The sequence below is a fragment of the Rhineura floridana genome, chromosome 1 (assembly GCF_030035675.1).
Source record: "Rhineura floridana isolate rRhiFlo1 chromosome 1, rRhiFlo1.hap2, whole genome shotgun sequence".
Classification (NCBI taxonomy): Eukaryota; Metazoa; Chordata; class Lepidosauria; order Squamata; family Rhineuridae; genus Rhineura; species Rhineura floridana.
In genome coordinates this window covers 11,553,261-11,566,495 of record NC_084480.1, presented here as the reverse complement: position 1 = coordinate 11,566,495, position 13,235 = coordinate 11,553,261, and the positions used below count along the sequence as shown (strand labels likewise).

The 13,235-nt window shown below is 43.7% G+C and overlaps 1 protein-coding gene across 5 annotated transcripts in view; it reads right to left on the bottom strand.

The window, feature by feature from the left end:
- The window catches only part of SETBP1 (SET binding protein 1), a 351,819-nt gene that overhangs the window by 162,734 nt on the left and 175,850 nt on the right, over positions 1-13,235 (bottom strand). The window lies entirely within an intron of this gene.

The window sequence follows — 13,235 nt, the reverse complement described above, 5'->3', positions numbered from 1 at the left end:
CTACTTTTCAGCTGCAACTTTAACATTTCCACGTTAGGTTGGACGTTACTTGGGGGCGGGAACAAGGGGAAGTCAGCTCCTGGCTGTGATTGGTTAACACAAGACATGTGCCTCACACTGATTGGACCTCTGCGCAGACTGTCTCTTCCCTCGTGATCTGTGTTAGGAGACACGAGGGAAGAGGTGAATAGGCAGGGCCTGCTAGTGTCTGAGAGGAAAAAATGGACGCCGGAGGAAAAAGCCAGGGCAAGGACAACGGAGGAGAAGGCAGCAGCAGAATGGCGAAGAGCTGTGGAGGTGAGTGACGATGATTTGTGTGTGTGTGTGTGCGCCCCCCCGCGGCCCCTTCTGCCCCCCCACTGCCTCTCCTTGCCTCGTTGCCACCCCCTCCATCAATCACAAGGCACTTCTGAAACTTCGGCCTACTCTCTTCCTTCCCCCCCTTTTTGAACTCTCCCCCTTGTTCCTATGCATACCTGTGTGCTGTATTTATCCAGACAGAGCACTCCTGCCTTTTAAAATGCCAGCTAGCTTTTTATTGTATATTTATTTGAACTCCATCTTTCTTTTTATTTGTATTTTTGTCCTGTTTAATCACAAGACTGAATTGTATGTGGGACAAAAACTGTCTCAGTAATAATAATAATAATAATAATAATAATAATAATAATAATAAATCATTAGGCGTATAATAAATGGCTTAAGGCTGATTTTTTTGTTCTTGGCAGAGATGAGGTGAGAAGTAGGGTCCTTGCAGCTCCTCCTCTCAGTCCCCCAGCTCTCAAACTCATGTTCTGTGAGAAAGAGAGAGATTCCCAGTCCCAGAGAGAGATAGACTGTTGACAATCTCTGCTAATATCTATACAAATGTACATAACATGCATCACCTGAACTCACATGATCTAGAGTTACCTTAGATCTTGCAAGATTTGCAAATGAGAAGCAATAGGGTTTTATATTAGTTCTGACTGTCTATTGGGCTATCATAGGTTATATGCTTTTTTCATTTTCTATGGCAAAAACTCCAACTTCAGTGGAATTTATGTGATGTGTTCTAATCATTTGAATTTGGCTAATGAATGCTTTATTCTTTCATCAGAACTTCAGCAGTAGTACTAAAATATTAATAAAAAAGAAAAGGGAAAGAAAAAATACTTTACATACATCATTCAGCTGTATTGCTAATTATAGATATAGATATAAAAGATAAACGGCATTTTGTCAAAAGTATGTTTGTCTACATTTTATACCTCATCCTTGGTTTTCCAAGCTTGGCATGGAATGCTTCTCATACAGAATTAATTTGAAATGCTGCATATTTATTATCACAATCATCATATTCAAAATAAAAAATATATGTACTGCCTTCAAGTTGATTCCAACTTATGGTGACCCTATGAATAGGGTTTTCATGAGGCTGAGAGGCAGTGACTGGCCCAAGGTCACCCAGTGAGCTTCATGGCTATGTGGGGATTTGAAACCTAGTCTCATTTTGTTCTCACAACAACCCTGTGAGATAGTAGGTTAGACTGGCCCAGGCAGGGTTATTCAGTGAGCAAAAATGATGCAAATAGGATCTCTTTTAATTGTGCTATCGACCTGCTTACTTCCACTCTGACTGGGGGATCTTGCAGCATGGGGAAGACATGGGGGCACATCACAGCTGAAGTTCAGCCATATAGGAGCATTATCTCTTGTTTATTACAGAGACGCCTGTTGCAGGTTTTGCTGCTGAGAGCAGCAGTCAGTTAGTGTGGCCACTTGAATCACAGCTTGTTGATCCTGAGGAGGCAAAACTAGAAAGTGAGGTTCAGAAAGGAGGCCCTGTGCATGAGGAGGAGGAGGGCATGAAGCAGTGCCAGTTGCCCACAGCCACATCTGCAGAACAGCAAGTACCATGGTTTGGCTTTGAGAAAGCTTGTACATTTGTGAGCCAGAGTGGGAAAAATGTTGTTGTACGATGCAATTACTGCCTTCCAAGGATCAAAAATCTGAGATCAGCTGTTTCCTCCTCATCCAATGTGAAGAAACATTTTGAGGTAAGCCTTTGCCATACTGGTCCTCAAAGAGTGTCCATTGTCTATTTATGTTTAAATTGTGAAGTTCCTCTTCCATTTTTTCTTGGATTCATGCTTTGTTCTTCTTCCTCAGAGGGCACACACCCTGAGAAGCTGAGAGCAATTGAAGAAGCAATAAAGGCAAGGAGATGTGACCTTCCTGAACCAATGCATGACACCTCTCCTCCCAAAATGCTGAAGCAGCAGCAGACAACCCTTGAGAGGTGGGGATCTGGCAGGGAGCCTGTCACCCAGAGCAATCTCGACAGGAGAATCATTGATTTCATTGTAGAGGAGACATTACCACTTCAGACTGTGGACAAACCATCATTCATTAATCTGGTTCGCATTGGACTCCCCAAAGATCTCACCATCATATGTGCCAAGACTCTGAGAGACAGAATTGAGAAGAGAGCATGCCACATGAGAGAAACTCTTGCAAACCGAATGGGTGCTGTGGCATATATAGCAACCACTGCAGATTGTTGGACCAATGGCAAGAAGAGTTACTTTGGGGTAACAGCCCACTGGATCAACCCAACTACCCTGAAACGTGAGGTCGGGGCCTTGGCTTGTAAGCATCTGAAGGGGCGCCATACATATGATGTCCTTTCAAAAGAACTGCATGATGTACATGTGAAGTACAGGATCCACAACAAAGTTATGTGCACTACTACAGACAATGGCTCCAACTTTGTGAAAGCGTTCAGAGTTTTCATGGCCAAAGAACCAGTGGAAGCTGCAGGCACCAGTGACGATGATGGTGATAACCAGGAGGAAGAGGAGGAGGAGGTGGAGTTTGTGCCTATCTGTGAGATCCTGGACACAGGACCTGAGGCAGAGGAAGAAGCTGCAGACTCAGGAGAGGATTTTGTTTTACCACCACACCAGAGATGTGCTAGCCACACCCTCAACCTTGTGGCAACACAAGACATAGAGGCCATGCTTTCTGACTCCTCCAAAAGTAGTCTTCTTGGTCCTTTCAAGAAACAGTTTCGTTCCTTGATGGGAAAGTGCAGCAAGTTGTGGTCCAAGCAGAACCAGTCAGCCCAGATTGCTGAGTATATCCATGCGCAATATGGTGTGTATCTGAAGGTACCGAATAAGACCAGGTGGAATTCCAGCTTTGATGCGTTGAAGCAACTACATGAGCTCCTGTCAACTGTGCCACTAAAAATGCATGCCATAATGGACCGCTGCTCCTTGTCCAGGATCACAGCTGCTGAGACTGAAGTGGTACAGGAATACACAGAGATTATGGAGCCACTAGCCCAGTCCCTAGATATCCTGCAACGGGAGAACGGCATGTTCATGGGGTATTTGCTACCAACGCTCTGCAATCTGGACCTCAAGTTAGAAGGACTGGAAAACAAACCTGAGAGGTACACATACTGTTTTCAGCTGCTGAGAGGTGTGCGCGAAGCCCTAAGAAAGCGGTTTGCAGCTATTTGGGAGGACAAGAGGCTTCTTCTGGCAGCCTGCCTACAACCTCGCTTCAAACTAGATTGGCTGGAATCGTGTCAGGCCACCACCCATACCAACAAGTAAGAACATTAGGGAAGCCCTTTGGGTGGATTACTCCAAGGGAAATGTTGTCTCAAGGGAGTCATCAGAGGGCTTAAGGTGGTAGGCAGGGGCTGGACCTTTTCTTCCTGGGGCTCCTCATCACAACCTTGGGTTGCTGCAGGTAATCCTTAAGGGTCTGCTGTGCTGCCCCATGAGTGTGGTGACTTGGTCACCTTCCTACCTTCCATGTCATCATCCACAGGCTCAGGCTGGACCCTGAACCAGGGGACATGACAAGCATCAGGAAATGAAGAGCAGATGATGGTTTCCTAACATATATGTGTTAACATATCCTCTCTCTTTCTTAGATACACAATGGAAGCCTTGTTGAAAGCTGAAATAAAGATGGGTGTACTTAATGAGGACAGTGAACAGTCTTCAGATAAAGACCAGGAAGGAGATGACTTAGCAGATGACTTCTTTAACTTTCTGCCCCAGGGCAAGAAGTCAGCAGTGGACACTGCTGAGGAGGAACTGGTGAGGTACCTGAGGTCTCCCAGCAGGGAAGTGTCATCACTGCATGGCTTTCCACGTGTGCTGCAGTGTTTTTTGCAGCACAACACAGGCATGCCTTCAAGCGCCGCAGTAGAACGCCTGTTCAGTACTGGTGGCAACGTAATGACTATAAAAAGACATTCCTTGTCTGACATGCTCTTTGAGCATCTTGTTCTTTTGAGACATAACAGAAACATATTATAAAAGCATTTCAAGTGTAAAATTTGATTTCAAGAGTTGGGGTATCTTCATTGCTTGGGGGGATGTGAGATTCTGTTATGCCATTATGTTAATCTTATGGATAATTTTTTTTATTCTACTACCCCCTGTGTGTGTGTGTTTATTTTTAATATTGTTTTAGGCTTCTTAGATGTGCAGCAGCCAAGGCCAGCACCTTGTAGGAGTTTTTTTTAAAAAGTAACTGAAATGTAATTGTAGTGATTACTTTTGAGAAAAAGTAATCAGTTACTTTCAGAGCAATTGTAATTGTAACGGTAATTACTACTTTTTGGGCCAAGTAATTGTAACTGTAATTTATTACTTTTTAAAAGTAATCTTCCAAGCTCTGGTGACAGCCTTCAGCCACTCAGCGCTGGCACTTAAGCTCAAAGAGTGTTAAGAAACAGACAGAGAAATAGCACCCACACCCACAGAATGAACTTTACTATGCACACATTCTCTGTTGGTCTCACAATATCTGGTAATACTGATGAACAGGTAAAGAAGGAAGATTACCAAGGTGTGGCCACCACCATACATAGGTTACGGAGTCTTTGATGCAGCATGGAGGAAGGGGGTACACTACCAAAAATAGTTGGGTGAGATCAAAAGGGCAATACCTTGTTCTGCCTCCTTTGGACTGCAGCACACTGCATGACACAAAGATTGTGAGGGTGGAACTTGACAAAAACTGGTGTAACCATAGCAGGGGCTGATAGATGCTTACCAGCTCCCTAAGGTGTATTGTTGGGACAGAAAAAGGGCAACCTCTTGAGCCCTTTCTCACAAATTCTACAGCTAGAGCAGCAACTCGCATCTAAGAAGGTTAAATTAAGGGTCCTATTTATGCTTGGTACGAATGGCAGGTAAGAAAAGCCTTCAAGATCAGGCCAGCATCCTGTTTTCACAGTGGCCAACCAGATGCCTGTGGGAAGCCCACAAGCAAGACTTGAGCACAACAGCTCTCTCCCCACTTGTGATTCTCACACTGCAACTAGTATTCGGAGGAATGCTGCTCCGACAGTGGAGGTAGATAATAGCCATTGTGATTAGTATCAATAGCCTTTGGTAGCCTCATCCTCCATGAATTTATCTAATAGTCTTTTAAAGCCATCTAGGTTTATGGCCATCATAGCCTCTTGAAGGAGAGAATTCCGTAGTTTAACTACGCGCAGTGTGATTTTGACTTCTCTTGTGCATTCCAGTGTTTTGAGTATGTAAGAACATAAAAAGGGTCCTGCTGGATCAGGCCAGAGGCCCATCTAGTCCAGAACTCTCCTCTCACAGAGGCCATCCAGATGCCTCTGGGAAGACCACAAGTAGGACTTGGGCACAACAGCACTTCCCCCCCGCTTGTGATTCCCAGTAACTGCCTCCAATTTTAACAATCCATAGGGGGGAAGCGGTGTGGAGACTCAAGAGGCAAGGCAGATGTTTCTCCACTGCAAGACCGAAACTAAGAGCCACATCAGAGTATATACAATGATAACTCTGTCTGCTGTGTTTCATGCTGTCTTGTATTCTTAGGACCTCTTTGCTGCCCCAAGAGAAGCAGGATTAGAAAGAGGGAAGAGTTGTTAGCAGTTGTATCGGAAGGCCGTGTGTACAATAGGAATTACATATATCGTAAGTGTACAAGAAAGTGCTTTCTTGTTCAGGTCCTGATCGTGGGCTTCCCATGGGCATCTGCTTGGGCACTATGAGAACAGGATGCTGGACCAGATGGGCCAGTGGCCTGATCCAGTTGTAGGGCTCTTCTTACGTTCTTAGCAGCTGCCCCCAACAGAAATGACAATCTTGCCAAGCAGCATCGGTCAGTTGTACCTCGAAGATGAGTCATAATCTCTAGAGCCACCAATTTTATTTTTTATTTTATTAAAAAAAATAAGCTTAAGTTTCTAATATTTGTAGAACTTGAGGCAAAATGTTCAGGTGCTGTTCTACTTATTTTGTCACGAGAAATCAGCCTGCTACCCTCTTTTCACTGTTTTACTTTGTCCCCAACCCCCGGAAAAACGCCTGCAGTGGCCCAAGAGAATATCATAGGGTTGTGGGCCCCTCCCATGGTCATTTTCTACTGTTGCCCCTGTACCATGGAATCCCTCCGTTGTACATGAAACAGCAGCCATCCATTGCTTCAGACCTCTTGTAATGGTGTATCTTTTTGCCCATTTGCCATTTGTCTGAATTCCCTGAATTCTTTGTACATTGTACTCTTTTACTTTTTTTTTTTTTGCTTTGTTGTTATGGTATTTTTGCTTTAATACAATATTGTTTGTTCTATTTATGTTGTACACTGCTTAGAGAGTTTTAAAAAATATTGCATAGCTTACAAAGGCTATAAATAAAGAAACAAGGCAGAGTTGGGCAAAGAGTGAACACACATCTCGCCTCCTCCTCATCCCCCTGCCTCAAACAGGACCAGTCTTTCCTTGAGCCAGCTGTGCACTGCTAAGAAAGACTCAGGTGTGAAACCTAAGCATGCTGGGAAGGGGAAATGGAAGCAGATGTCCCCATCCTGTGGACAAATGAGGCCAGATGGGGTTGATTTTTTGGGGGGGGCACCCAGAAAGCTGTTAGGTGTGATTACTGTTGTAGCAGATAACACTGTAGTGACATCTCCCTAAAGGGAAAGGATGTGTTAAGAAGAGACTGAAAGAACTGGGCACGTTTAGCCTTGAGAAAAGAAGACTGAGGGGAGATAGGATAGCACTCTTCAAGTACCTGAAAGGTTGCCACACAGAGGAGGGCTGGGATCTCTTCTCAGTTGTCTCAGAGTGCAGGACATGGAATAATGGGTTCAAGTTGCAGGAAGCCAGATTTTGGCTGAACATCAGGAAAAGCTTCCTAACTGTTAGAGCGGTACAACAATGGAACCAATGACTTAGGGAAGTAGTGGGCTCTCCAACACTGGAGGTGTTCAAGAAGCAGCTGGACAGGCACCTGTCGGGAATGCTTTAATTTGGATTCATGCATTGAGCAGCGGGTTGGACTCGATGGCCTTATAGGCCCCTTCCAACTCTATGATTCTATTATTCTAAGTGTGCTTTAGGAATGGCTGTGCATGTTATTTGAATAGGATGGCAGCACAAATGGGAAGGACCAGGGCTCAGGGGTGGAGCATCTGCCTTGCACACAAAAGGTCCCTGGTTCAATCCCTGGCATAGGGTTGGGAATGTCCCTTGTCTGAAACCCTGAAGAGCCACTGCCTGCCAGAGTAGTCGATACTGAGCTAGATGGACCAATGGCCTGACTCAACGCAAGGTAGCTCCTTATATTCGTAACCATTAGGAGAAGTGTGCATGTCCTGATTCTGGATTCCTGCTGAAACATCCAAAAGGGATGCTGCAAAGCTTTTGATGAGAAATAAACTAGACACCCTCTCTTTGTTACTGCCTTTGATGCTGGGGCATCTCTCAATGGCGGAACAGCCCCTCACCAACATGTCCAAAGCGGCACTGTGAAGTCATAAGCAAAAAGTCATTGCTCACATAACTGCAGGCCATAGTTGGTCCCAGGTAATGGTCTGAAGGCACATGAGGCCAGCACCCTACTGAAGCTAAGCAGGGTCAGCTCTGGTCAGTGCCTGGATGGGAGACCGCCTGGGAACCATATGTAAGCCTCCTTGGGTTTATATCATGAAAAGAAAGGTGGGGTATAAATGTAATAAATAAACAAACTTTGAACTTCATTCAAAGGATCTGAAGAAGCAAAACGGGGAACAGAGTCTGCCTGGTAAGTTGAATGTCAAAATCCAGTGTGTTAAAATAGTGTGTCCGTTAACTACTGACACTGGGAACATTGTTGAGAAATAGCCTGGCATAGGTTATGCACAATAACAAGCTGGCCAGTCTACTGCATTTAGCTAGTATCTGAACTAACGTGCACAATAACAATTTTAGAAAAAAACTCCCATCACAAATATTAAGTATTTACACTTGCAGAAATGCATATTGCATATGCAGCGCAGAAGGCTTCAGGTCCAACCTTGGCATATCCAGTTAAAATGTAGAGGTAGAGGAGAAATTTGTTTGGTCTCCATTATTTATTTATTTATTTATTTATTTATTTATTATCTTTATTTATACCCCGCCCTTTTTCCAGTGGAACTCAGGGCGGCTTACAACATAAATACATATGATTAAAACATTCAAAATTCTACATTAAAATAAGATTAAACCATTAGCAAGATTAAAACATTTAACATCCACTTAAAATAAATAAAACAAATTAAAATAGTGCAATTACGCAATAGACAATGCAGCAACCTCTCAACGAACTGTCCTAACCACCTTTTATTGTAAAAGCCTGTTGCAATAAAAAAGTATTTGCCTGCCGACAGAAGGACAATAAAGAGGAGGCCATCCTTGCCTCCTTAGGAAGGGAATTCCAAAGCCTAGGGGCAGCCACCGAAAAGGCCCTCTCTCACATCCCCACCAATCGTGCTTGTGAGGGCATTGGGACTGAGAGAAAGGCCTCTCCCGAAGATCTCAGGGCCCAGGCAGGCTCATATAGGGAGATACGGTCTAAGATTTTTAGCCAATTCAATACTCCAAAAAATTGCTTGTGGGTCAGAATTCAACTCCTAGTCAGATGGCAAAGGACTCTGGATTTTGCAATGCAGTTTCAGTGCACAAAAAAGTGCATTTTGCATTTGAATATGTATTTTGTGGAGAAATGCACTGGAAAACATGCAATTTTTTAGGGAAGGTGAGTACAAAACTGTGCAGTATTTAAATATGGACTTTTTGTCCTTATTTATATATATGCTCAAACAGGATGGAACTGAATCATGACTGAGCACCAGTAATACTCAAACAGGATGCAATTAGGCAGTTCAGTCAATCCACTTTCAAAGGAACAGCTAGAAGGTGATCAGGCGATCTCTCTGCTGAACACCTTGAGGAGCCATTGCCAGCCACAGCTGACACTACTCATCCAAATGGATAGTCTGACCTATGTTAAGGTTGCTTATGGGGCCATGAGTGCTACAAACCTTCTGTCCTTCTTAACTCTGTGACAGATATACTAAGCAACCAATAAATGGAGACCTGGTAGACACTGGGAAACCACTCTGGGGACAGACAGTGGGACTACCTGGCTGGTCTGACTGCTGAGCCATTTGCAAAACATCTCCCCATCTCTCTGGCTGAAGGAAACAGTTCCAACAGGAACAAACTCAAATGCAAAAGAACAAGTAAATCCTACAGACCCCTCCATCTGTGCCTGATGATGAGCAGGGAAGAAAGGAGGAAATTAAATCAGCTTTTAAAAAGAACCCCAGTAACCATGGCACTCGTTTGCATGTGCATTGTCAATCAAGCAGATGTATTCCCGTCAATGTCCATGATTAGCTCCCTTCCCCAATTAGTGGGAGAAGAATCAGGGCTCTTGTTCAAAGTGCCTGCAGAGGCACACCCATTAATTTCTAAAGGACAGGCATGAAAACAGTAATGAAAGCTTCAATTCGCGTTCCAGAAATAAGGGAAAGAGATTTTTTAAAGGTTTTAACCAGAAAAAGGACTCACTACAACACTCCAGCTTTCTAGAAGTGCTCAGAAATAATCTCAACAAACATCAAAGAGGGCTAAGTCACACAATACCATTTTGGTGCACCCCATCAGTCCTTGGGCACAGGAATGCTCACTCTCATGTGGACAAGTAGACTGTGTAGGGTTGCCAGGTTCTTGGCCTGAGACTGATCCTGTATCTTTAGGAGAAGAGAAAGTCAGCCAAGTGCAGGTGATCTTGCAACGCTGTAATGGGAAAAACCACAAGGTAAAGATACAGAAGACCTTTTCGTTGCCAGGCCCGGCCTCCAAGAGGTCTTCTGCATCTTTAAAAAGTGTGCAGGGGGAAGGGAGACTTTCACCTTGTGGTTTTTCCCATTACAGGGTTGCAAGAACACCTAAACTTGGCTCACTTTCTCTTCTCCTAAAGTTACAGAATCAGTCTCTGGCCATGAACCTGGCAACCCTAAGACTGTGTGAGCTGGGTGATCACAGATGCAGGGCTGTGGGGTCGGTACACCAAACCTTCAACTCTGACTCCGACTCCTCTATTTTTCTACTGTCTGACTCCGACTCCACCCAAAATTGCTTTTTGTCAATCAAAATTTATTTGGAAGTCGGAGTCGGTATATTTCTACCAACTCCGACTCCTCCCAAAATTGCTCCCGACTCCGACTCCACAGCCCTGCACAGATGTGCCCAGCTGCAATTTCCACAATTGTGCTAGTGATTACCAGAACTGCTGCCAACCATCTTGACAGTGGTCAGATTCACAAATCGCTCTATTTATGGTCCATATCACTTTTGTAAGCGTTAATTTAGAAGTCCATTCTGTCCATCCGCATTTAAAACTAAAATCTGTACATAAAAGTCACATTTAAAATGTATTTTGATACTTTTTTGAGCCAAGATTTTCATTGTGCCATTTGGGAAACACAAAAGGCAGTAACTAACCAAGTTCCAATCAGCAGGTAAGAAAGAACAAATCAGGTCAGTTCATATAAGAATTGGCAAAGATTGAATTCTTTGAGTATCTCTACTTCACACAGTACATTTCTCCACATTGCTACTTGCCCTGGGGACAATCAGAACTGCATGAATTGCAGATTCTACAACAAAGGCTCTTGCCATATATGGAGCGAGAAATGCCAGACGTCCAAGCTGGATTTAGAAAGGGAAGAGGCACCAGAGATCATATCGCAAACATACGCTGGATAATGGAACGGACCAAGGAATTTGCTTTATAGATTACAGCAAAGCCTTTGACTGTGTAGATCATGAAAAACTATGGAATGCTTTAAAACAATTGGGGGTACCACAGCATCTGATTGTCCTGATGCGCAACCTATACTCTGGACAAGAAGCTACTGTAAGGACAGAATATGGAGAAACCGATTGGTTCCCCATCGGAAAGGGTGCGAGACAGGGGTGTATTTTATTACCCTATTTGCTTAATCATACGGAAAGCAGGATTGGACCAAGATGAAGGAGATGTGAAAATTGGAGGGAGAAACATCAATAATTTAAGATATGCAGACGATACCATACTCTTAGCAGAAACCAGTAATGATTTGAACCGAATGCTGATGAAAGTTCAAGAGGAAAGCACAAAAGCAGGACTACAGCTGAACGTCAAGAAGACTAAAGTAATGACAACAGAAGATTTATGCAACTTTACAGTTGACAATGAGGACATTGAACTTGTCAAGGATTATCAATACCTCGGCACAGCCATTAAACAAAATGGAGACAATAGTCAAGAAATTAGAAGAAGGCTAGGACTGGGTAGGGCAGCTGTGAGAGAACTAGAAAAGGTCCTTAAATGCAAAGATGTATCACTGAACACCAAAGTCAGGGTCATTCAGACCATGGTATTCCCAATCTCTACATATGGATGTGAAAGTTGGACAGTAAAAAAGGCAGATAAGAGAAAAATCAACTCATCTGAAATGTGGTGTTGGAGGAGAGCTTTGCGCATACCATGGACTGCGAAAAAGACAAATAATTGAGTGTTAGAACAAATTAAACCAGAACTGTTGCTAGAAGCTAAAATGATGAAACTGAGGTTATCATACTTTGGACACATCATGAGAAGACATGATTCACTAGAAAAGACAATAACGCTGGGAAAAACAGCAGGGAACAGAAAAAGAGGAAGGCCAAACAAGAGATGGATTGATTCCATAAAGGAAGCCATAGACCTTAGCTTACAAGATCTGAGCAGGGTGGTTCATGACAGATGCTCTTGGAGGTCGCTGATTCATAGGGTTGCCATAAGTCGTAATCGACTTGAAGGCACATAACAACAACAACAACAACAAAGGCCAGAGGGGCCCAAACATTCTGCATTCAGCAGGGACTTGGACTTGATGTCCTTATAGGCCCCTTCCAGAATGCTACAATTCTATGATTCTACCTCTGACACAAATAGTATCCAGGAAAAGGTTTCAAGGTCAGGCAATGGCTTTTCCACGCAGCTTTGATTCTGTGCACCTCTTGCTTCAGAATGCAGGTGCTAGTTGCGGGCACATATTGTAGCACCCTGAACTTTATGCCTGATTGGCACTATAAGTTGGTTTCAGGCATGTTGTCTGAAAGAGTTGTGCTTCAAAGGAGGAGAAGTAGCATGCAAGATGGAAAATGGCAGCCAGGAAGCGATGTTAAATTACATGGAGTTTGATTGAATTTGCTTATGTGCATGTATGTGTGCACATCTTAGGGTATTTCCTTTTACTGAGCATTCATTCTGATTTGTGTGTGGGGAGGCTAGACAGTGCATCAAAGTTATCCTACACTTTGTAGGGCATTTTCCTGTCACTTTCCTTATTGCAAAAAGTCCAATCTTTTGGGGAAGAGGGTTTGATGCACAAGGCTTCCCAATAAACTATAACTGTGCAGCCTGAATTCACAAGTATTTGAATGAATCTCATTCAGAAATAGCAACAACCTGGAGGCATCCTAAAACACTATTTTGACATTCTTCTTCAGATGAAGTCTCAGAGCAGCCGGCGAGATCATATCACTCCAGTGCTAAAAGAGTTGCACTGGTTACCAGTTGCTTACCGGGCCCAATTCAAGGTGTTGGTTTTGACCTTTAAATCCCTATATGGTTTCAGCCCAGTCTATCTAAAGGAGCATCATCAGCTATGCTGCCCAACATGATCAGCCTCAAAAGACCTTCTCTCCATCCCATCAGTCAAAACAGCCAAACTGGTGAGGACTAGAGAGAGGGCTTTTTCAGTTGTGGCCCCCACCCTGTGGAACTCCCTCCCAAATGATCTCTGCCATGCCCCTTCCATGATGAGTCTCCACCAGGCATTGAAGACCTGGCTCTTCAGGCAGGCTTTTGGGGTTGGCTAGATTTTATCTTCATTGTTTTAGATTTTTA